The sequence below is a fragment of the Ictidomys tridecemlineatus genome, chromosome 4, assembly GCF_052094955.1.
Source record: "Ictidomys tridecemlineatus isolate mIctTri1 chromosome 4, mIctTri1.hap1, whole genome shotgun sequence".
Classification (NCBI taxonomy): domain Eukaryota; kingdom Metazoa; phylum Chordata; class Mammalia; order Rodentia; family Sciuridae; genus Ictidomys; species Ictidomys tridecemlineatus.
This window is the reverse complement of record NC_135480.1, coordinates 2681640-2707974: the sequence shown is the minus strand read 5'-3', so window position 1 is coordinate 2707974 and position 26335 is coordinate 2681640. Positions and strand designations below refer to the sequence as shown.

Here is a 26335-nt window from a genome sequence, read left to right as displayed (position 1 = left end):
TCCCCAACTGGTCGTCCACTCCACGCCAGGAAAAGCCCGCCTTGGTCCTGGACCTGGTCACCATGGTCTGAGTGAGTGTGCATCTGCTGGACTTAAAGCCTAAGGCTTAAGGCTTTTGAACTTAGCACACAGAGGGAATGCAGTCACTAGCCTGCCATGATTCAGTGAGTTTTACAGAGCTTAGATTTAATCTAGAATTGTTTGCTGTGAATCAATTAATCCAGAATGGTTTGCTATGAATTGATTATGTGTATTGCAGGGCCTATCATTAAGGATTGTAATTTTCTTGATTAAGAACCTACAGAGTGAAATTGTATTGAGTAATTTCAATGAAAAGGCATTAAAAGGGACAGAAGCATGTGGGCATTCTTTATTTCTCCCCTCGGCTGCATACGTCACAATTTTGCCCCCTCGTGACACAGGCCATCAGTGTAGCTCTTGGCCTTTCCAAGGTTTTCAGTGGGGCTCTGTGCCTTCCTAGGGTATGAATTGGCTCAAGGCCTTCTCCAGAATTTTAGTAGGACTTCAGGCTTTCTACAAAATTTCAATATGGGTTCGAATATTACCCAGTGTTTCTGTAGGGCAAATGGCCTTCGTTAGAACCTAGTAGGATTCAGGGCTTCAGCTGGAGTCTGAATGTGGTTCAGAGACTGTCTTGGCACCTCATTTTGTCTCAGAGCTTTTCAAGGACATCAATAGGACATCAATGGCTACCCCATGTTTCTTAGTGGATGCTCAGGGCTTTCTCCAGGGCATCAGTGTGGCTCAGAGCTCTCCCCAAAGGCTTATAGAGGCTCGGGGTATTAGTTAGGGTCTTTTTTGAGATCTCAAGTATGAATGGGTCTCATCTTTTTCCCCAGAGCTTCAGTGAGGCTAAATGTGTCAATGGATTTACAGTGGAATTTGGGGCATCCACCAGGGTCCAAGTGGAGTTGTGGATCTTTCCCAGTGTCTCCTTGTGTCTCTGTGCTTTTCCAGCTCAATAGTGAAGCTCATGGCTCCCCCATGTTCTTTAGTGGGCTCCATGCCTTCCACAGTGTATCTTTAGAATTTCATATTGACTCAGGGTTGCCCATGGAATTTCAGAGGTGTTCTGATTCTCCACATGAGCTTGTGTGATTCAAAGGCCTCCACAATTGTCTCTTGGAATTCAGGGCCTTCATTGGTGAATAATGGATGTTCAGGGATTTCCCAACTGGAATTCAGGATTTTGCAGGTCACTAAGAAGGCTCATGAACTCTGGTACTGATTCAGTGGTTGTGGGTTTTTGCTCAGGGTCTCAGTGGGTTTCATGGTCTCCTCAAGGCTCACAGTCATGCTCAGAGAGTTCCCTTGATGTCTTAGTGTTCTCCCTTTTATCCTCATGCATTGAGTTGAGCTCTTGCATATTCCAAGATTCTTGGTGTTACTCAGGAAGTTTCCCATGTTTCAAAGACTGTGGGAAGGCCCTAACAGTCAAACACTGCAGAAGAGCCCGAGAGAGCACCACTATGATGCTGAGAATGCACTTAGCTCCACAGAAACCCAGGGCATTGCCTGATTCACTGAGATCCTAAATGGCACTGAATCCAGCATTTCCTTTGGAAGATTCAGAGCCTGGCTCCAAGGCTAGGAGAAGCACTGATGACTCAGTGATGACTGAGACTCTGAGAATAGCACTAAGCCTCATAAAAGCAACATGTAAAAGACCCTGAAATAATAGAAGACACTGAGATTGGCTGTGAAATTCAGTGTTTCCCTGAAAAGACAATGAGACCTGCTGAGATCTTTGGGAAGACTATGAGCACATGGTAAAATTGTGAAAAATGGTGAACTTAACTGAGCCTGAAGGCAATGAGAACACTAAGACTCTTTGGAATGTCATGCACATATCTGTGTCAATGTAATGAAGGGTTCTTCACCTTTTTAAGAATCTGAAGAATATTTTGAATACCATTGAGACAACAGTGAATAAAATTAATGAATATGAAACACTTGTAGAGCTTTGAGCCTTTTAAACATTGGGCAATATTCCAAGCACCATGAAGAACATGTGGGTATTTCTAAACAAGACTCAAATTCTGGGAAAAGCCTTGAGCCTTACTGTGACACTAGGGTAGTCCCTGAGCCCCACTGACACTGGGAAAGACCCTGAACCACTCAAGTACCCGGAGTGTCAATAAGATGCTATGGTAGGCCTAAATAATCAGTATAACCTGGGAAGACTATAGTTTCACTTAGTGCCTGGGTAGGCAATGACACACTAGATTGTGCAGAAGGCAAAGGGAACAACTGGGACTTTGGGGAATGTCATGAGTTCAGTAAGACACTGGGCTAGCCATGAGCAATGCTGTGACAATGGGGATGTCAATGAACTCCGTTGAGAACACGGGAAAAATGCTGAGATTTACTGAGACCCTGGCAAAAACTCTGAACACAGTGTGTCTTTGGGGAACTATCAAAGCCCTGGTGGGACTCTGGGAAAAGCACAGAACATTGCTGAAATACTCCAAAAGGCCCTGAGAGAAATTGAGAGCTTGGTAATGGTCATGAGTTCACTGAGGCTCTGGGCACAGCCTTAGGCTCTTTGAAAACCCAGAGAATATCCAGATGCTTGGAATGTCCAACAGCTTAATTGAATGCATGAGGAAGGAAAGGAGAACAATAAAACTCTGGAGGAATACCTAGAGCATGAGTGTGAGACTGCCTTGGAATTCTTTGAGAAGCCCTGAGGTGCTGAACCCAGTGGTTTTTTTTTTTGAAGATTCAGAGCCTTGCTCCAAGGCTGGAAACCCACTGAAACCCTGGGCAAGGACCCACAATCCAACTAATCAGTATCAGTGTCCATGAGCCTCCTTATTGACCTGCAAAAGCCCTGAATTCCAATGATACACTGGGAAAAGCCCTGAGAACCAATTAGAAACCAGTGAAGGCCCTGAATTCCAAGAGACACTTTGGAGACCTTTGAATCACACAAACTCATGGGAAAAATTTGAACACCCCTAAAATTCAGTGGACAGGCCTGAGTAACATGAAATACTTGAGAGTGTCCTCAGAACTAAAGACACCCTGTGGAAGGCACTGAGGCACAAAAGAACGTGGAAAAGCCACAAACTCTTGTTGAGCTGGAGAAACACTGAGCCACAAGGAGACCCTGGGGAAGATCCACAACTCCACTTGGACCACAGTGGACACCTTGAACTTTACTTAAATCTAATGAAGGCCTTTCACCTCACAGAAGATCTGGGGAGGAATCAGAGACCTAATCATACCTGAGATCTTAAAAAAAACCCCAGAGAATTCCCTGAGCCTTTGCAAGCTATTGGGGAAAGTACTGAGCCAGACTGAGACCTTGGAGAAAGCCCTGATCTTACACTAAGACACATGAGGTAGCCTTGAGTCTCACTGACAGAGTAGAGAGTGCCTGAGCACCACTAGGACAATGAGAATATCTCTGTGTTACCTGGCCACATTGTGCAAAGCTCTATTTCCTAACGAGACGAGGGAAGGAAGGCCATTACTTTCCCAGAACACTGTGGAAGAATCTGAGCACCACTAGATACTATACAGAGTTCTTCAATCCACTGAAGTAGTAGAGTAGACCCTAGGCCTTACTACAATTCTTGGGAAGACCCTGGCACACAATCAAACTTGGGGAAAGGTGCTGAGCACCATTGTGAGGCTGAAAATGGCATTAGTGCCACAGAGATCCGGGGAAAGACCTTGAGAATTAATTGAGAATCCCGGAAATGTGCTGAACCCAGTGGTTTTTTTTTTTTTTTTGAAGATTCAGAGCCTTGCTCCAAGGCTGAAAGAAGCACTGAGTATTAGTGGGACTCTAAAAAGAGAACTGAGGATCATGGACAACCTGTAAAAGACCCTGAAATAATAGGAGCCTCTGAGTTTGGCTTTGCATCTCAGTGTTCCCCTACAAAAGGCAAAGAGATCTATTGAGACCCTTTGGAAGCCCTTGAGCACATGGTGAAATTGTGAAAACTGCTGATCTGCACTGAGAGCCTGGAAGGCAAGGAGACCACTAAGACTCTTGGGCATGTTATGCACTCAACTGTCTACATAAGGAAGGGCCTTTCTCATTCCTACAGATCTGAAGATATTTTGAACAACAATGAATAAAATTAATGAATCTCTTGAAGTTTTGAACCTCGTCTAAACACTGGGCAAAATTCCAAGAACCATGAAGACCATGTGGACATTTCTAAACTAATTGAAATTCTGAGGAAGGCCTTGAGCTCCCCTGAGACTCTAGGGTAGATCCCGAGGCCCACGGACATTGGGAAATACTCTGAGTCCCTCTGATACTCTGAGTGTCAGTAACTCTGGGATAGGCCCTGATTATTAGTGTAACCTGGAAAGACTGTAGATTCACTGAGAGCCTGGGTAGCCAATGACACCACTAAGACTCTGGAGAAAACCCTGGGTACCACTGTGACCTGGGGAATGCTCTGAGAATAACTCTGTTTCTGGGCTGACCATGAGCAATTATGTGACCCATGAAATGGCAATGGACTTCACAGAGAACCTTGGAAAGAGCTGAGGATCACTGAGACCCAGGCAAAAACTCAGACACAAATGAATCTTTGGGGAACTACCTGAGCCCTGGTGAGACACTGGGAATAGCCCTGAACACGACTGAGACATTGAAAAAGGCCGTGAGAAAAACTGAGATCCTGATGATGGGCATAAGTTCCACTAAGGCCCTAAGCAAGTCCATTGGCTCTTAGAAAACCTGAAGAACATCCTGAACCACACTGAGATGCTGGGAATGTCCAAGAGCTCAACTGAATACACAGGGAAGGAAAGGAGAAGTCTAAACCCTGGGGGAACACCCTGAGCATAACTCTCAGACTGGAGGAGACCACTGAGATGCTAGGTTGGGATCCACAATCTGCCAAAAAAGTACTAGTGTCCATGAGCTTCCATACTGTCCCACAAAATCCCTGAATTCCAGTGATACTCTGAGAAAAGCCATGCACACTAATTAGAAATCAGAGAAGGCCCAGAGTGCCAAAGACACTTCTGAAGGCCTTTGAATCACACAAAACCATGGAAAGCATCTGAACTCCAATTAAATACTGTGAACAGACCTGAGTCTCACTGAAATCCTGGAGATTGTCCTGAGAACTACAGATACATGGTGGGAGGCAGTGATACCCACTAAAGAACATGGGAAAGCCATGAGCTTCATTATTGATACTGAAAAGTGCTGAGACACAAGGATATCCTGGGAAAGATCCAGAATCCCACTTAGACCCTGGTGGAGGGCTTGAGCACCACTTAACCCTACTGAAGGCCTTTTGCCTCACAGAAGTTCTGGGGAGGAATCTGGGACCTGTCAACCTAAGGTGTGGTCCTTCACTTTTCTAAAATCTGAAGAATAGTTTCAACACCATTGAGACAACAATGAGTGAAATTAACAACTCTGACACTCTTGGTGAAGCCTCTTCTAAACACTGGGTAATATTTTTAAGTCCTTTGGGTATAGACTGAGGAGTGGGATAGCTGGGTCAAATGGTGGTTCCATTCCCAATTTTCCAAGAAGTCTCCATACTGCTTTTCATATTGGCTGCACCAATTTGCAGTTCCACCAGGAATGTATGAGTGTACCTTTCCCCCTACATCCTTGTCAACTATTATTGTTGTTTGTTTGCATAATAGCTGCCATTCTGACTGGAGTGAGATAAAAATCTTAGAGTGGTTTTGATTTGCATTTCTCTAATTGCTAGTGATGATAAACATTTTTTCATATATTTGTTGAATGATTGTATATCATCCTCTGATAAGTGTCTGTTCAGGTCCTTGGCCCATTTATTGATTGGGTTATTTGTTTTTTTGGTGTTTAACTTTTTGAATTCTTTATATAGCCTAGATATTAATGCTCTATCTGATGTGTGAGGGGTAAAAATTTGCTCCTAAAATGTAGGTGTCTTGTTCCCATGACTAAAACACTCAGGGTCACTCCAGGGGAACTGGGCTGTGTGAAATAACCTCACAAGAGACAGAAATACCTTTTTCTTTGGAGGTCCCGTGATGGCTCCTCTGATATTAAGGGTCCACAGAAAGAGGACCCCTTTTATTGAGGAGAAGTCATTTAAATGAGGCAAGGGGTCAAGTTTCAAGGGGCTGAGTCTAGCTTCATGATATATGCTGTCGGCAGGTTGACTGACATCTAGGAAGGCCACACCCAAGGGCAGAGTAAGAGAAGGGGACATAAAAGGGCATTTCCATGGAACATTCTATCCCAAACAGGGCAAGGGGAATATTACAAAGGAACAGGTGAGCATAGTTCAATCCATGGGCATGTAAGAAGGCACGCCCATGCACAAAGACACATTTGCTTTTCTCAACCCTAAAGATCAGGCTACTATGTTTGGTTACCCAAGCAATCAGATTACAGGGTGACCAATAGTGCCACACTAATCAAAAGGGGAAGCACACTGGTCACATGCTATGCTGGCCTCCCACATGTAGGCTCTATATTCACCTCACAGGTTGTTTCTTTTGCTGAGTCCATCCCATTTATTGATTCTTGATTTTAATTCTTGTGCCAAAGTAGTCTTATTAAGGAAGTTGGGGCCTAATCCCACATGATGGAGATTAGGGCCTACTTTTTCTTCTGTTAGACACAGGATCTCTGGTTTTATTCCTAGATCCTTGATCCATTTTGAGTTGAGTTTTGTGCATGGTGAGAGATAGGGGTTTAATTTCATTTTGTTGCATATGGGTTTCCAGTTTTTCCAGAACCATTTGTTGAAGAGGCTATCTCTTCTCCGATGCATGTTTTTGGCACCTTTGTCTAATATAAGATAATTGTAATTTTGTGGGTTAATCTCTGTGTTCTCTATTCTGTGCCATTGATCTACCAGTTTTGTTTTTGTTACTAATGCTCTGTAGTATAGTTTAAGATCTGGTATAGTGATGCCACCTGCCTCACTCTCCCTTGTAAGGATTGCTTTAGCTATTCTGGGTCTCTTATTTTTCCAGATGAATTTCATGACTCCTTTTTCTATTTCTATGAGGAATGTCATTGGGTTTTGTTTGGAATATAACTAAATCTGTATCGTGCTTTTGGAAGCATGCTCATTTTGATAATATTAATTCTTCCTATCCAAGAGCAAGGTAGACCTTTCCATCTTCTAAGGTCTTCTTTGACTTCTTTCTTTAGGGTTCTGTAATTTTCATTATATAGATCTTTCACTTCTTTCATTAAGTTGATTCCCAAGTATCTTTTTTTTTTTTTGAGGCTATTGTAAGTGGGATAGTTTTCCTCATTTCCCTTTCAGAAGATTTGTCACTGATACACAGAAATGACTTTGATTTATGAGTGTTGATTTTATATTTTGATACTTTGTTGAATTCATTTATTAGTTCTAGAAGTTTTCTGGTGGAACTTTTAGGGTCTTTTAGGTATAAAATCATATTGTCTGCAAATAGTGCTAATTTGAGGTTTTTTTTTTTTTTACCTATATATATCCCTTTAATTTCTTTAATCTGTCTAATTGCTTTGGCCAGTGTTTCAAAAACTATGTTAAATAGAAGTGGCGAAAGACAGTATCCCTGTCTTAATTCAGTTTTTAGAGGGAATGTCTTCAATTTTTCTCCATTTAGAAGAATGTTGGCCTGGGGCTTAGCATAGATAGCCTTTATGATGTTGAGATATGTTCCTGTTATCCCTAGTTTTTCTAGTGTTTAGAACATAAAGAGGTGCTGAATTTTGTCAAATGCCTTTTCTGCATCTATTGAGATGATCATATGATTCTTATCTTTAAGTCTATTGATGTGATTAATTATGTTTATTGATTTCTATATGTTGAACCAAACTTGCATCCCTGGGATGAATCCCAGTTGATCTTGGTGCATGATCTTTTTGATATATTTTGTATTCTATTTGCCAAAATTTTATTGAGAATTTTTGCATCTATGTTCATTAGAGATATTGGCCTGAAGTTTTCTTTCTTTGATGTGTCTCTGCCTGGATTTGGAATCAGAATGATATTGGCCTCATAGAATGAGTTTGGAAGTGCTCTCTCTTTTTCTATTTTCTGAAATAAATTGAAGAGTATTGGTATTAGTTCTTCTTTTTTTTTTTTTAAAGAGAGAATGAGAGAGGAGAGAGAGGAGAGAGAGAGAGAGAGAATTTTTTTAAATATTTATTTGTTTTTAGTTCTCGGCGGACACAACATCTTTGTTGGTACGTGGTGCTGAGGATCGAACCCGGGCCGCACGCATGCCAGACGAGCGCGCTACCGCTTGAGCCACATCCCCAGCCCCTATTAGTTCTTCTTTAAAGGTATTGTAGAACTTGGCTGTGTATCCATCCAGTCCTGGGATTTTCTTGGTTGGTAGAATTTTGATGGCATCTTCTATTTCATCACTTGAAATTGATCTGTTTAAATTGTGTATATCATCCTCATTCACTTTGGGCAAATTTATATGACTCTGAAATTTGTTAATGCCTTTGATATTTTCTATTTTATTGGAGTACAAGTTTTCAAAATAATTTCTAATTATCTTCCATATTTCTGTAGTGTCTGTTGTGATATTTCCTTTTTATTATGTATATTAGTAATTTGAGTTTTCTCCCTCCTTCCCTTCATTAGCATGACTATGGCTCTGTCAATTTTATTTATTTTTTTCAAAGAACCAACTTTTTGTTCTCTCAACTTTTTCAATTGTTTCTTTGTTTCAATTTCATTATTTCAGGTCTGATTTTAATTATTTCATGTCTTCTACTGCTTTTGGTGTTGATTTGTTCTTTTTCTAGGGCTTTGAGATGTAATGTTAAGTCATTTATTTGTTGGCTTTTTCTCCTTTTAGGGAACAAGCTTCATGCAATAAACTTTCCTCTTAGAACTGCTTTCATAGTGTCTCAGAGATTTCAATATGTTGTATCTGTGTTCTCATTCACCTCTAATATTTTTAAAATCTCCTCCTTGATGTCTTCTGCAACCCATCATTCATTCAGTAGCATATTACTTAGTCTTCAGGTATTGGAGTGGATTTTATTTCTTATTTTATCATTGATTTCTAATTTCATTCCATTATGATAGAATGCAGGGTAGTATCTCTACTTTTATATTTGCTAAGAGTTGCTTTGTGGCATAGTATATGATCCATTTTAGGGAAGAATCCACGTGCTGCTGAAAAGAAATTGTGTTCTCTCATTGAAGTATAAAATATTCTATATGTCAGTTAAGTCTAAGTTATTGATTGTATTATTGAATTCTGTAGTTTCTTTGTTCAGCTTTTGTTTGGAAGATCTATCTAGTGATGAAAGAGGTGTGTTAAAGTCACCCAAAATTATTGTGTTGTGGTCTATTTGATTCTTGAACTTGAGAAGAATTTGTTTGATGACTGTAGATGCTCCATTGTTTGGTGCATATATATTTATAATTGCTAAGTCTTGTTGGTGTATGTTTCCCTTGAGCAGTATGTAGTGTCCTTCTTTATCCTTTTTGATTGACTTTGGTTTGAAGTCTATTGTATTTGATATGAGAATGGAAACCCCTGCTTGTTTCCAAGTCCACGTGAGTGGTATGACTTTTCCCAACCCTTCACCTTCAGTCTGTGGATGTCTTTTCCTATGAGATGAGTCTCTTGGAGGCTTTTTAAAAATTCAATCTGCTAGTCTATGTCTTTTGATTGGATAGTTTAGGCCATTAACATTCAGGGTTATTATTGAGACGTGATTTGTATTCCCAGCCATTTTTATTATTTAACATGATTTGGATTCTCTGATTAGATTTTTCTTTAGTGTAATACCTCTTTCTGCTGATTTTCATCATTGTTTTTTTATTTCCTCTTCTTGGAATATTTTGCTGAGGATGTTCTGTAGTGCAGGCTTTCTAGTTGAAAATTCTTTTAACTTCTGTTTATCATAGAAGGTTTTCATTTCATCATTTAATTTAAAGCTTAGTTTCGCTGGATATAAGATTCTTGGTTGGCATCCATTTTTCTTTCAGAGCTTGGTATATGTTGTTCCTTAATCTCCTGGCTTTGAGGGTCTGGGTTAAAATATCTGCTGAGATACAAATTGGTCTCCCCCAATATGTGATCTGATTTCTTTCTCTTGCAGCTTTTAAGATTCTATTCTTATTCTGTATGCTAGGCATTTTCATTATAATGTGAATTGGTGTAGATCTGTTGTAATTTTGTACATTTGGTGTTCTGTAGGCCTCTTGTATTTGGTTTTTCAATTCGTTCTTCATGCTTGGGAAATTTTCTGATGTTATCTCATTAAAGAGATTGTGCATTCCTTTGGTTTGAAACTCTATGCCTTCCTCTATCCCAATAACTCTTATATTTGGTCTTTTGATGCAGTCAAATAATTCTTGAATGTTCTGTTTATGGTTTCTTATTATCTTCACTGTGTGATCAACTTTATTTTCTAGATTGTATACTTTGTCTTCATTATCTGACATTATTTCTTCCAAATAATCTAGTCTTTTGGTTATGCTTTCTATTGATTTTTTATTTGATTTATTGCATCCTTCAATTTAAGGATTTTTTCACTGGTTAATTCTTCAGAGTCTCTATCTCTGTCTTGAAGTAATCCTTTGCTACCTGTATTTGCTCTCTTATCTTTTTGTTGAAGTGATCATTTTTTGCCTGTATTTGCTCATTTAGGCCATTCTTTAATTCACAGATCATTTAAATTATGAACCTTCTGAACTTCTTCTCTGACATTTCATCAACTTCACTGTCCATAGGTTATGTTATTATACTATCCTGGTTTGTTTGGAGCACTTTCCTCCCTTGTTTTTTCATGTTGTCTATGTGTCTTCCTTCCTTGCATTGTGGATCTGACATATTACAGTTTCTTCCCTATATTCTTGTAGTACCTGTGCAGATTGTCTTTACCTTACCTTGATGTTGGACTTCCAGACCCTGCTGGTGTCCCTAAGTGTATGCTACTGCCTCTAAGGTTGGTGATGGCAGTAGCAGAGGTAACTCAAGATAACAGTTAAGGTTCCCCAAGATGGAAGCAATGTCTTATAGAGAATGGGCTGCAAGAGTGGGCCTCACACTCCCTTTGGGATGCCTGCTTTGGGATGCAGCTGCTTGTAGGTCCTGTCTGTTGTCAAAAAGTTAGGGGCTACTCTGTGGGGAAGGCTATTGTGATGACTGCAGTGTCCCAAGATAAAAGTGGGTTAGGCTTAGGCTCCCAGGTATGTGTGTGGGGTGAACTCTGACTTACCCTGGAACTGGGTCCTGCACAAGTTGGTGTGGACAGATCTGGGCTGGGCTCCCACAGGTGCCTACTGGTGGGAGGTGGACCCAGGACTGTGAGCCTGGGCCCTGCACAGGCTGGTGTGGGTGGATCTGGACTGAGGGTCTTGACTACCCATGGTAGTCTGCTGGTCAGAAGGGGCAGTCCTGCGCCAGAGGCTAGGCTCTGATGGGTGTCTGCCCTGCTGGTGGAGAGGTAGATCTGGGCCTATTGTAAGCCTGGGTCCTGTGTGGGCTGGTGTGGGTGATTTGGGCTGGGACTCAGCTCCCACCCCAAAAGACACTTTTAAAGGCCTTCGAATCACACAAACTCAAGGAAAGTATCTGTAGACATCTGAAAGTCTCTGTACAGAGGTGAGTTACATGGAAATCCTGGAGATTTTGCTGAGAACTACAGATACTCTGTGGAAGGCCTTGAAGACCACTAAAGGACATGGGAAAGCCATGAGCTTCATTGTTGAGCGTGAAAAGCTCTGAAACACAAGGACACCCTGGGAAAGTTCCACAATCCCACTTAGACCCTGGTGGAAGTCCTCACCTCCACTGTAATATACTGAAGACCTTTAGCATCACAGAAGATTAGGGAAATAATTTGAGACTTAATAATATATGAAATATCAAAAAAAAAAGACCCTCGAAAATAACCTGATCCCATGTAAGTTACTGGGGAGAGCACTGAGCCAGACTTAAAACATGGAGAATGCCCCAAAATGACAGTAAGAAATATGGGTATCCCTGAGTTCCAGTGACACAGTAGGGAATGCCCTGAGCACCATTGTGAAAGTGGGAATATCTCTGTGTTACAACGCCACACTGGGCAAGGCTGTATTCTCCAGTGAGACATTAGCAAAGGTCATCTCCCCCAGCCCCAGGATGCTTTGGAGAAATTGGAGTACCACTAGATATTGTGCAGAGCTCTTAATCCACTGAAGTAGCTAGGGTAGGTCTTAGGCCTCACCAAGATTCTTGGGAACACTGAGATACTCAGTCTACTCTGGGGAAAATGCTGAGCATCTTCATTTGCAGCTTCACAGCTCCAAATGAAGACACTGGGCAAGGTACTGGGATTCATTGAGAATCTCTGAATACCCCTGAATCCAGTGTTTCCTTGGGAAGATTCAGAGACTTACTTGAAGCTGAGAAAAGCACTAAGCATCCTGGAGATTTTGAGAATAGCTCTGAGCCTCATGGACAAACTGTAAAAAAAAAAAAAAAAAAAGACTCTGAGGTTAGCTCTGAAACATCGTGTTCTTCTGCAAAATGCAGCGACACCAGTTGAGAATCTTAAAAAGACCCTGAGAACATGGTGAAATTGTGAATGGGGCTGACCTGTACTGAGAACCTGGGAAGGCACTGAGATTACTAAGACTTTGGGGATATTGTGCACATATCTGTCAAGGTCCCTTCACCTTCCTAAGAATATAAAGACTATTTTGAACACCATTTAGACCACAGTGAAAGGAATTAACCAATCTGAGACATTGGTAGGAGCCTTGAGAATCTTTTAAACACTGGGCAGGATTCCATGCACCCTGAATAGCACATGGGCTCTTCTAAACAACAATGAAATTCTGAAGAAGGCCTTGAGCACTTCTGAGAATCCAGGGTAGGCCCTGAGGCCCTCTGACACTTGGAAAGACCTTGAGCCCCTTGAAACCGTGAGTGTCACAAAGATTTTGGGGTAGGCTCTGATCTCAATGAAAACTGGGAAGACTATTTACTTAGTACCTCAGAAGGCAGTGACACCACTAAGACTCTGCAGAAAACCCTGGGTACCACTGGGACCCTGAGAAATGCCCTGTGACCCAGTAAGTCTCTGTGCATTCCCTGAGAAACACTGTGACCCTGGAAATGGCAATAAACTCAACTGAGAACATGGGAAATGTGCTGAGATTTACTGCGACCTTGGCAAATACTATGAACCCGTGTGTCTTTAGGGAATTATCTAAGCCCAGGTGAGAGTCGGGAATAGCAATGAACATGACTGAGACTCTACAAAGGCCCCAAGGAAAGCTGAAAGCTTGGTGATGGTCATGAGTTCCACTGAAGCCCTGGGTTAGACCTTCAGCTCTTTGAATAACTGGGGAACATCATGAACCTCACTGAGGAGGTGGGAATGTCCAAGAGCTCAAGTGAATGAATGAGGAAGGAAAGAAGAACACTAAGAGTCTGGGGAACTCTCTGAGCATGACTGTGAGACTAAAGGAGTCCATGAAACCCACTGAGACCCTGGACAAACCCCCAATCCATGAACCAGTAGCAGAGTCCATGAGCCTCCTTTGTGACCTGCAAAAGCCCTGAATTTCAGTGATACACTGAGAAAATCCCTGAACACCACGAAGAAACCAGTGAAGGCTCTGAATGCAAAAAGGCACTTTTGAAGGCCTTTGAATCACACAAATGCATGGAAAGCATCCGAACAGCCCTGAAATTCCTGAGATTGTTGTGAGAACTACACATAAACTGTGAAGGCATTGTGGTTCTAGAAGGATAATTGGGAGACACATGAGCTTCATTGTTGAGCTTGAGAAACACTGAGACACAAGGACACACGGGGAAAATCTACTACCTTTTGTAGTCCGTGGGGGAGGCCCTGAACATTACTGTAAATCATTACTGTAATTACTGTGAGGCCTTTAGCCTTACAGAAGCTCTAGGGAAGAATCAGAGACACGTCATCCCTGAGATTTTCAAAGGGGGCTAGTGACTTCCCTGAGTCCCTGTAAGTCATTGGGGAAAGCACTGAGCCAGATGGAGAGTGGGGAGAACCCTGAGCTTACACTGAGAAACACAGGCTAGCCATGAGTGCCCCTGGTGCAGTGAAGAAGGCCCTGAGAACAAGGATGATAATGGGAATATGTCCATGTTACAAGGACACCAGGGGCAAGGTTTGATTTCCCAATGAGACACTAGTGAAGGCCATTATTTTCCCAGAATAGTGTAAGAGAATCAGAGCACCACTCAATGTTTTTTAGAGTTCTAAAGACCACTAAAAGAGAAGCAAAGACACTAGGTCTCACTATGATATTTGGGCAGGCCCTGTCACACAATCAAACGCTGGGCAACATCATGAGAGACTGTGAGACGGAAAGAGACCATGCAACCCACTGAGATGCTGGGCAAGAACCCACAATCCACTGAATTTGTACCAGTGTCCAGGAACTTCCTTACAGACTTGCAAAAGCCCTGAATTCCAGTGAAACAGTCAGAAAGGCCTGAACAACCATTAGAAAGCAGTGAAGGCCCTGAATGCTCAGAGACCTTTCTGAAGGCATGCAAGTCACCCAAACTCATGGAAATCTGGTGATCTCACCTCAAATTAGTGTACAACCCAGAGTGACACTGAAATCCTGGACACTGTCTGGAGCACTACAGATACACTGTGGAGGGCATTGAGGTCCACTAAAGGACAAGGGAACCCCAGGAGCTTTATTATTGTGCTGGAAAAGCACTACAACACAGGGCACCCTGGGAAAGACCCACAACCCCACTGGGATCCTGGTGGAAGCCCGGAAACCCACTGTCAATCTATTTATTAAAAGCCTTTAGCCTCTCAGAAGCTCAAGGGGAAAATCTGAGAATCAATCAAACCCAAAGTCACATTAAAGGTCCCAGAGAAATTCCTGAGCCCCTGGATGTCATTTCTCAATATACTGAGCCAGACAGAGACCCTGGACAAAACCCTGAGCTTACACTCAAAAGCATGGGGGAGCCTGAGTGAACCCCATGCAGTGGGAAAGGCCCTGAGCCTCACCAAAGACAAGGGAATATCTGTCAGGTAAAATGACACAGTGTGCAATGCTCTATTTTCTATTGAAACCTTGTGACATCCTTTTTTTTTTTTTTTCCCCCAGAATGCTGTGGAAAAACCCGAGCACCACTAGATGGCATGCAAAGTTCTTCAATCCACTGATATAGTACAATATGCCCTAGGTGTGACTAGGATTGTGGAGAAGGCTGTGTCACACATTCAAATACACTCATCTTTGGGGAAGATGCTGAGCCCCACTGTGCTTCTGCAAAGAGCATGAAACTCCACAGAGTCTTTGAGAAATACCTGGGATTCATAGAGCAATGCTCAAGTTTGCTGGACCTAGTGTTTCCTGGGAGGGGATTCAGAGACTCACTCTGAGTCTGGATGAAACACAGAGTGAATGGAGACTTGAAGAGATCTAGCCCTCAGGGACAACCTCAAAATGATTCTGAAAGAAGAGGAGACTCTCGGGGTGGCTCTCAAACACAGTGTTCTTGTGCCAAATTACCAAGAGCTTCCAGAACCTTGGGAAGGCCCTGAGCACATGGGGAAACTGTGAATGGTGCTGATATGCACTGAGGGCCTGGGAAGGCTGGGAGAACACTGAGAGTCATGGGAAGTTTGTACACACATCTGACACTTAAGAAAGGGCCCTCCCCTTCCAAAGATTCTGAAGAATATTTTGAACACTATTGTGACCACAGTGAATGAAGCTGATCAATCTGAGGCTTTTGATGAGACTTTTGTAAACACTGGGGTGTATTCAAAGTTACAGAAGACCAGGTGGACCTTTCTGAACAAGAAAGAAGTGCTGGGGAAGGCCTTGAGCACTTCCTAGGTTCTAGGGTAGGCCCAGAGATCTAGTGACACCAGGAAAAACCAGGAGCCACTCGGATACCTTGAGTAGGGTGACCCGGGATGACTAGAGTTTACTGTGTTCCTGGAAAGGCAACAACACCATGACTCTGCAGAAAACCCTGGGCACTCCAATGGCCCTGGAGAATGCCCTGACACTCACCTCGACGCTAAGATGGCCCTGAGAACACTGTGACCGTGGGGATTTCAAGGAAGTCCTCTGGAAATGTGGATCAAGTGCTGAGATGGACTGAGATCATGAGTGAAACTCCGAACATGGTGCATTTTGGGGGAACTCTCTGAGCAATAATGGAACTCTGGGAATGACACTGAAGATGACTGAGACTCTGAAAAGGGCCTGAAATCAACAATATCCTGAAATGGTCATGACTTTCACAGTGGCCCAGAGTAAGATGTGACTGAGATGCTGGCCTTGTCCCAAAGCTCAACAGGATGCATGAGGCAGTTCAGGAGAACCCTCAGTCACTGGAGAGACACCCAGACCCAGAGTGAGATTGGAGGTGACCATGAAAACCACTAAGACCCTGGGAAAGGAGACAGAGTCCACTGAATTACTTTTCAGAGTCCAGGAGCCTCCTTAGTGACTTGCAAACATCCTGAATTTCATTGCCACAGTGTGAAAAGCCCTGAACAACAAGCTGGATCTAGTGAAGGCCCCAGATGCCAAGAGACAGTTTGGGAGGCCTTTGAAGCACACCAACTCACAGCATCTGAACACCACGGTAATTCTATGCAGAGCTCTGAGTCACACTGAAGTCCTGCAGATGGTACTGAGAACAAAAGACACACTGTGGAAGTCATGGAGGCCCTGGAAAGAACATGGGAGAGTCATGTTCGCCATTCTGGAGTGGGAAGAGCACTGTGATATGAGGAGACCCTGGGAAAGCTCCACAAACCCTTGAGATCCTGACTGGGCCCTGAACCCATGTCAATCTCTTGAAGGCCTTTAGCCTCACAGCAGCTCCGGGGACTATTTGAGGCCCAATCCCACCTGATACTTCCAAAAGAGCCTAGGGAAGTCCCTGAGTGACAGTAATTCTTTGTGGAAAGCCCTGAGCCACACTCAGATGCTGGAGAAAACCTGAGCTTACTTTCAGAAATTTGGGGTAACCCTGAGGGCCACTGGCACACTGGGCAAGGCCCTGAGCACCACAAGGACAATGGGAAACTCTCTATGTCATGAGGTCACAAGACACAAGGCTCCATTCCACAGAGACACTGGTGAATGGTATTCATTTCCCAGAACAGTGTGGGAAAATCAGAGCTCCACTCGATAGTGTGTAGAGTCTAAAGCCCCCTGAAAGTCAAGCATAGGCCCTAGGCCTCTCTATGGTTTGTAAAAGTTCTTGACAGAAAATCAGAGTGCAGGGAAGATGCTGAGCATTACTGTGAAGTTCAAAATGGCATTTAGCTTCCCAGAGACCCTGGGAAAGCCCTGGGATTCACTGAGAAAGCCATCAGAGTGCTGAAGCCAGTGTTTCCCTTGGAAGATTTATAGCTTTGAGCCCAGGCTTGAAGCAGCACTGAGCATCTAGGAGACCTTGACAACAGCACTGAGCCTCATGGACAACCTGTCACAGACCCTGAAATCATAGGAGCCACAGATGTGGGGGCTGAACTCAGTGTAACCCTGCAAAATGCCATGAGACCTCTTGCAATCTGTGGCAAGGACCCCAGCACATGGTGGAATGGGATTTGTGCTGATCTGCGCTGAGAGCCTGGAAGGCCAGGAGAACAATCAGACTTTGGGGAAGGCTGTGCACATACTAAAGGAAGTGCCCTTCACCTTTCTACAAATAAGAACAATGTTTTGAACCCCAATGAGACCACAGTGAATAAAGCTCATGAATGTGAGATGCTTTGGGAAGAGTTGAACATCTTTGGAAAACCGGGCAATAGGTCAATCGGTACCATGAAGACCATGTGGACCTTTGTAAACAAGACAGAAATCACGGGGAAGGCCTTGAGTTTTCTGGATTGTGTCAGGTAGGTCCTGAGGCACGTGACATTATAAAAGACCCTGAGCTCCTCTGAAAGTCTCAGTGTGCCTAGGACCCTGCAGTAGGCCCTAATCATGAGAATAACTTGGGAAGACTACAGCTTCTTGAGTGTCTGGGAAGGCAATGTCACCAGTAACATTCTACAAAGATGTTTTGAATATCACAGTGACACTGGGAAATGCTCTGAGGCTCACTAAGACTCTGATCTGGACCAAAAATACACTGTGACCTTAGAGGAGCAATGAAGTCCACTAAGAACATTAGAGACGTGCTGACATTGACTGACACTCCGGCAAAACCTCTGAAACCAGTCTATCTTTGGGAAATATCTCAGCCATGGTGACACTCTGAGAATATTACCCCAAATGACTGAGGTACTACAAGAGGCCCCCCAAAACATCTGAGATTCTTTAATGACCATGAGTTCCACTAAGGCCCTGGGCTAGCTCCTTGGCTCTCTGAAAACCCAAGGAGCATCCTGAAGCACACTGAGATGCTAGGAATGTCCAGGAGTACCACTGTATGCATGGTGAATGGAAGGAGAACACTGAGACTCTGGGGGAGCTCACAGAGTATGACTGTGAGATGGGAAGAGACCATGCTACACACTGAGATGCTGGGCAAGAACCCACAATCCATTGAATCTGTACCAGTGTCCAGGAACTTCCTTACTGACCTGCAAAAGCCCTGAATTCCAGTGAAACAGCATAATAGTTGTCCAGGAACAACCATTAGAAACCAGAGAAGGCCCTGAATGCTCAGAGACCTTTCTGAAGGCATGCAAGTCACCCAAACTCATGGAAGCTGGTGATCTCACCTCAAGTTAGTGTGCAACCCAGAGTGACACTGAAATCCTGGACACTGTCTGGAGCACTACAGATAGACTGTGGAGAACACTGAGGCCCACTAAAGGACAAGGGAACCCCAGGAGCTTTATTGTTGTGCTGGAAAAGCACTACAACACAGGGCACCCTGGGAAAGATTTACAACCTCACACTGATTCTGGAGGAAGCCTCAAAACCCACTGTCAATCTATTTATTGAAAGCCTTTAGCCTCTCAGAAGCTCAAAAGGAAAATCTGAGAATCAGTCTTTCCTGAGGTCACATTAATGTTTCTAGAAAAATACTGGAGCTTCTGGATGTCACTGAGAATACACTGAGACCCTGGACAAAGCCCTGAGCTTACACTCAGAACATGGGGGAGCTTGAGTGACACCCATGCAGTGGGAAAGGCCCTGAACCCCACAAAATCAATGATAATATCTCTCAGTTACCATGACACACTGGGAGAGGTTCTATTTCCTATGGAAACCCTTGCAACACCCCTTGTTTTCTTAGAACCCAGTGGAAGAACCTGAGCACCACTAGATGGCGTGCAAAGTTCTTCAATCCACTGATATAGTAGAGTGTGCCCTAGGTGTGACTAGGATTTGGGGGAATGCTGTGACACACATTCAAATACACTCATCTCTGGCAAATATGCTGAGCCACATGCTGTTTCTGCAAAAGTCATGAAACTTCAGAGACCCTGAGAAAGCCCTGGGATTCATAGAGCAATGCTCAAATTCCCTGGGCTTACTGTTTCCTAGGAGAGGTTTCAGAGAATCACTCTGAGTCTGGAAGAAACACAAAGTGAATGGAGACTTGGAGAAGAGATCTAGCCCTCAGGGACAACCTCAAATAGATTCTAAAAAAACAGGAGACTCTCAGGATGGCTTTTAAACACAGTGTTCTTGTGCCTAATACACCAAGAGCTTCCAGAACCTTGGGAAGGCCCCGAGCACATGGGGAAACTGTGAATGGTGCTGATATGCACCGAGGGCCTGGGAAGGCTGGGAGAACACTGAGACTTGTTGGAAGTTTGTACGCGCATGTGTCCACTTAAGGAAGGGCCCTTGTCTTCCAAAGGTTAGGAAGAATATTTTGAACACTACCCAACAGTTCTACCCAACAATATTTATAAGTAAAAAATTTTTCATCTGTACATTAACACTAGATTTGATGCTAATGGAAATATTTCCTAAATTGGTAGGTTAAAGACTATTTGTTCTTCAATTTCATTTTTATTAGTAGTAATAATAAAATTTTTTCTATACTAACAAAACATATATTTATTATTTTTAAAATGTGTCTATTCATATCTTCCAGGTCCTTTATAGAGGTCACCACTGCAAAGTTAAGAATTTTGCCTCTCACCTCATTCCAAGTAAAAGTAATCAAACTCATTTAAAGTTAAGTTCAAAAGATAAAGTTTTATTATATGACTCCCTATATTCTTTGACAAAACTACTATAGGTGGGAATTAGTTATATAAAATTATATTTCTTAACTCATAGCTATTATAATAATTAAATATATTCTTACTCTTCTTAATTTTGTATTGTATTTTTCCTACAAACCTTACAAGTATTGTTTTTTAATACACAAACAATACACAACTATCAGCTCTCATATAATGAGTTAATTTAAAACAGTAAGAGTATTACCTATAGAACAAACAGGCTAAAAACTCACTTTCAGCATCTATACTGACTTCATTTTATAATTCTATTGCTCATCCTATTACTAGAGACAAAATCAAATCCTGTATTTAGTAAAAACTAGACTTTCGTGTACTGTAATGCCTTTATCAGTTCAATAATATTAAATTTAATGATTTTCACATGCCTAAAAAGTGACCTTTGCCAATTTTCTTGCCCAGACAAAAATATTTATTCAGTCACTTCTTATTATTTAAATACTAGCACAATGCCAGGCCATTGTCTACAATATAAGGCTAATTATCCTCCAACTTGTATCAATGATTTTCTTCAATTTAAAAAAAATATTTTTCAGTTGTAGATGGACACAATATCTTTTTTATTTTTAATATGGTGATGAGCATTGAACCCAGGGCCTCATGCATGAGAGGCAAGTACTGTACCACTGAGCCACAACCACAGCCCTTTATTAAATAATATATATAAAAAAAGTGTGTGTATGTGGGTGAATTCTATATTACCACACTAAATCTCACAAAATTATATTTAAAATTTTTCTCTAAATTCTGGTATTAAAAGCCTCCCTGCTGCTGAGCAACACATGCAGCAATAGAACCAGGTTCCATAAGACAGAGGTTCTATTTGTCTATTTCCAGAAAAACCAACATTTCACCATGGAAACAACTGAGAAACCTGACACTTCTAGTTGAACAGATAGCCCAACAACAGGGAGGCAATAAGACTCCAACCACACTGTTTATAACCATGCTGATTTTTTTATCTGTCAGGTAAGTAGTATCCATGGAGAGACTCACTGTACCCATTTCCCAGATCCACATTTAATGCACCTAACCATGTGGACTAGGTATCCAACTCAGTATTTTCTAGTGATACATATATAATGGGAGATTTTACAGAAAACATCACACTGCTTCATGCTGGTAGATTTAATTATATATGGACAACACTGGGAACCTACCTATATGATGGTCCCATGATAAACATGCTGGCTATTTAAAGGGAACTTTAAGGAAAAGACAACTTAGAAGGACCTAAGCCAGCCAATCATACTGGCCTTGGAATACAGATTATATACCTGGACAGTTATTGAAATGGGAAAGTTATTAGAATGGAACTTTCCCATAACTCGCCAGTCATTTCCACAGAATCTCCACCAATATTTGCCAGCCCTAATCATTCTGCAATAGAATTTGGCATCTTTCCTAAATGAATGAAATGTACAAATGCTTTGTCAGCACAACATAAAATCTCTAGAAGTGATGCATATGTTTTGGATTGATCTTCAAAAGCTAATAAAAGACAAGCTTGTGAAGTGTCACTTCCTACCAAAATCCAAAGCCAGGAGGGCTTGACGTGGAAGCACTGCCACTGAATGTGTTTTGTTTTTGCTTCTTAAAAAGAATTTTCAGTCAACCATGTTGAATTTGAATTTTTAACATAACAAAATATCTAAAAAGCTAGGAAAACAGTTATCTAGAACAATTTTCAGAGTACAAAAGTATGATTAGATATATAATGGTTCTGATTCTTTAAAAATCCATATGATTTAGGTTACTCCCTATTGTTTAGGTATCACTTTGTCACCATTTCATGAAGGGCAACTTAAGATCTGGCAAACTGATTGTTGTTACACTAGAAAGATCAATAATTTGTATTTGGGTTTATAGAAGTTATTCCTATATTTAATGGTAATTTGGTTCCATTTAAGTATAAGTATATCTTGACTTATTCTTTTAGGATTTTATCTGTTTCCATATTCACTGTATCTATAGACATAATCCACTCTGCATGACAGAACAGAAAATACTCGAACTACAGGAACTACAAAGAACTACAAGGAGGGTTCCTGCTGTGGCCTGCAAGCCTATATTCAATCCTCTTATGTTCTAATTTTTGGAAATGTAAAATGAAGCAAAAATGAATGATAGATATCCCGTAAATTGTAACAAATGTAATTTAACTAAGTTCATTTTCTTAATAATTTGGCTCAAAATATTTCCAAAGCCCTATACAATGAAGTAAGTATTTTAGGAAGAGATTAAAACTAAATCAAATAGTTTTAAAACTATTGTTATAAATATCAATCATGAGCTTTCTGCTCTCAGAATTTGAACAAAGGCTTAAATGCCATGTTAACTATAAGTAGGTCTGTGTTACTATACTCAAATATCATACTTCCCAGTAAAATTTGGAAAAACTCAGAAATCATCCATTGGATGTTTGACACACTAATAATAATGGCTTGAGCTTTGTGGATCTACATCAGAGCATTCAGGATATTCAGAAAAGCAGAACCAATCTCACGGACCCTGCATCTCTAGCTGATAAAATTAATTGGCTTTCCATTCTGAAACACGTTGAAACATTCTACATGATATATTACTGAAATTATATGTTTGCTACTAATTCTTTTCATATCATGATAATAGGTTGTCTTACCTTTAGAACAAGGATACAGAAACTCAAAGTAATTACCCCTCATTTTCACTTAAAAGTTAAAAATGGGGGAAATGTCAAGACTCATCCATGGACTGTGTATGGAGCAAACTGGCATCATAGCCAGTGAATAAAAAAAATTGATATCTGGGACCTTCCAGTGGCCATACTGCTGGATAAGACTGCTCAGATACATGTGAGCTCTATTTAGGTTCCGCACAGCACTGGACATGGGGTGACCTGTTGCAGCCACCTAGCCATACAGACTTCCAGAGAGGAGTGTGGCTTCCCAAGATTCAAATGAACATGTTGACTACAAGACACCATGAAGGAAACCTCCACCCACCTTATGCTTGCCTTTGAATTACCCTTCTAAATAAACAAACAGAGCCATTCTTTAAAAAATTAGAGCTCCAGCTCCTGTGTGAACTGGACCTATCAGGTGCTCCATGCTTTCCAAAACTAATTCTGATTTTATTTTCTTTCTTCACTAACTACTTCAGACTTTGACTTTTCAGATGGCTTATCCCCTCCTGCACAGGATGAATTACCCTGGTGAGGTGCTGGCCACCTTGTGTAACTGGAGAGACTCTGGGAATAGCACTGAAAATTACTGAGACACTGCAGAAAGCCCTGAGTAAAACAGAGAGCCTGCTAATTGTCATGATTTTTGCTGAGGGCTTGGGTGAGGTCACAACTCTTTGAAACCCTGGGGAACATCCAGAAACAGTGAGATTGGGGGGAATGTACAGAAGGTCAATGGAAAGCATAATACAGGGAATGAAAACACTAAGAATCTGTGGGAAGACCCTGAACAGAATGGAGAAGACCAGGAATCCTATTGAGACTCTGGGCAATGACCCACTCGACACTGAATAAACCAGAGTCCATGAGCCTCCTTTAGTGACCTGCAAAAGTTCTGATATAAAGAAAACAAAGGAGACAGAAGCAAGGCAAAGTGGTAAAGTGCCAAAACAGCAGGATGCCAGAGTGGCAGAAAGGCAGCAAAGGCTGCTTGTCAAGCTGGAAGCTTTATTGATATCAATAGGCCACATTAGATCACTGGCACCAGTGTTACGTTACTGTCATTGTATCACTGGCAGGTTTCAGAGTTAGCAACATTATATAGCTTATTTCTCAGTATCATACATTAGTTGTAATGTGCAAGGTTGGGAATTTCATGTAGCTCTCAAGAAAGTCCATTGTTTAAAGTTACTGTGATATGGACAGGTTCAGGCTCAGTTTAGCTTGGTGAAACATTGTGGTTGTCTAATAAGAGAATTCCTTTATTCCCAGGAGCTGAGCACCTAAGATCAAGGTCAAGGCTGATAAGACTCTAGCACAGATCCTCCTCATGCAGGGCATGGCCACAGCAGCTAGGCCTTGCACATGTGTTACTCATCACACTAGTTACTGGTGGAAACTGAAGAATATTCCAAGTGTGGAAATCAGGGTGACTGTTACCTGCTGAGAGTTTGCTCATAAGAGGAATGCTGTCTTGTACATCTCCACAGCCAGAATCCTTACACTCTGAAATCTAGTAATGTCCCAAGAATAGCTGTGAACCCAAATTAGAAAAAAAAAGTAAAGGCCCTGAATGGCAAGAGACACTTCTGAAGGCCCGTGAATCTCACAAATTCATAAAAGCACCTGAAGACACCTGAAATACTACGGACAGTCCTGAGTCACACTGAAATTCTGGACATTGTCCTAAGAACTACAGATACAACATGGAAGGCACTGAGTCATACTGAAGAACATAGGAAAGTCATGAGCTTCCTAGCTGAGCTGGAAAATGACTGAGACACAAGAAAAACCTGAACAAGATCCACAACATCCATTGACCCTTGTGGAGGCCCTGAACCCTACTGTAAACCACTTATTGAAGGACGTTATCCTCACAGAAGCTCTCAGAAAAATCTGAGACCAAATCATAACTAAGATCTCAGTGAAAATACTAGAGAACACCCTGAGACCATGAAAGACACTGAGGAAAGCACTGAGTGAGACTGAGACCCTGCAGAAAGTGCTGAGCTTACATCAAAAAACATGGGGTAACCTAGATTTCTACTGCTATGGGGGAAAGCCCTGAGAACCACTATGACAATGGGAATATATCTCTTTTACAGTGACAGAGTGCGCAAATCTAAATTCCTCATTGAGACCCTAGGAAGGCCATTATATTTCCAGAAGACTGTGGAAGAACCTGAGCATGAGTAGAAATTATGCAGAGCTCTTGAAAACACTGAAATAGTAGGGTAAAACCTAGGCTTCACTATGAATCTCAGGAAGAACCTGACACACAGTAAAACTCACAGGAAGATGCAGAGCCCCACTGTGATGCTGAAAATGTCACTTAGGTTGACAGAGACCTTGGGCAGGGCCCTGGGATTGATTGAGAAACCCTGAATGGTCCTGAACACTGTGATTCCTTTAGGATTATTCAGAGCATCACTCTGAGTCTGGAAGAAACTCTGAGACTCTGAGAATACAACTGAGCTTTATGGACAACCTGTAGAAAACCCCACAGCAGTAGGAGACCCTGAGGTTGTTCCTGAAACTCAGTGTTCCCCTGAAAAAACAATGAGACATATCGAGACACTTGGAATGGCCCTGAGAAAATTGTGAAAATGTAAATATTGCTGATCTGCATTGAGAACCTGGAAAGGCAATAAGAAGACTAAATATCTTGGGAATGCAGTGCACATATCTGTCAACCTAAAGAAGAGCCTTTTTGACTCCCTAAAAATCTGAGGAATATATTGAACAACATTGAGAAAACAGTGATTGAAATTAATGAATTTAAGACTCTTGTGAAGGGCAATATTCCAAGTACCATGAAGACCACATGGACATGTTGAAACAACATTGAAATTCTGTGAAAGGCCTTGAGCCCTCCTGATACTCTAGGGTAGGTTGTGAGGCTCACTGACTTTGGGGAAAAAAAAACCTGAGCCACTCTGATGCCCTGAGTGTCATAAGGCAGTAACATATTCCCTGATAATCAGTGTAACCTGGGAAGACTACAGCTTCACTCATTGCCTGGGGAGACAAGACAAGAATAAGACAATGCAGAAGGCCCTGGGCACAATTGTACCCTGGGGAATGCCCTGTGACCCAGTAATATTCTGGTTTGAACCTGAGCAACACTGTGGCTCTGGGAATAGCAATGAACTTCATTGACAAGATGGAAAAGTGCTGAGATTTGCTGAGACAAGGAAAAGACTCTAAACCAGTGTGTCTTTGGGGAGCTATGTAACCATAGTAAGACTCTGGAACTAACACTGATCATGAATGAGACACTGCAAAAGGCCTTGGAAAAACTGAGAGCCTGGTAATTGCCATGAGTTCCAGAGAGGCCCTGGGCAAGGCCTTGGTCAGTTTGATGAAGTGGGGAACATCCAAACCACACTGAGATGTGGGGAATGTCCAAGAGCACAACTCAATGCAAGTGGAAAAGAAGCAGAACACTGATACTGTGAAATGAGATGACCATGAAATGCTCTGAGGACCTGGGCCAGGACCCACAACTCACTGAATCT

General features: G+C 42.0%; 1 long non-coding RNA gene across 1 annotated transcript in view; it reads right to left on the bottom strand.

Annotated features, from left to right (window-relative positions):
• LOC144376941 (uncharacterized) overlaps positions 1 to 26335 on the bottom strand; it is a 62124-nt gene that overhangs the window by 5447 nt on the left and 30342 nt on the right. Inside the window, exon 3 of the long non-coding RNA XR_013437342.1 lies at positions 12357 to 12422. This is a non-coding gene — a long non-coding RNA (uncharacterized LOC144376941). The remainder of the gene's footprint in view (positions 1 to 12356; positions 12423 to 26335) is intronic.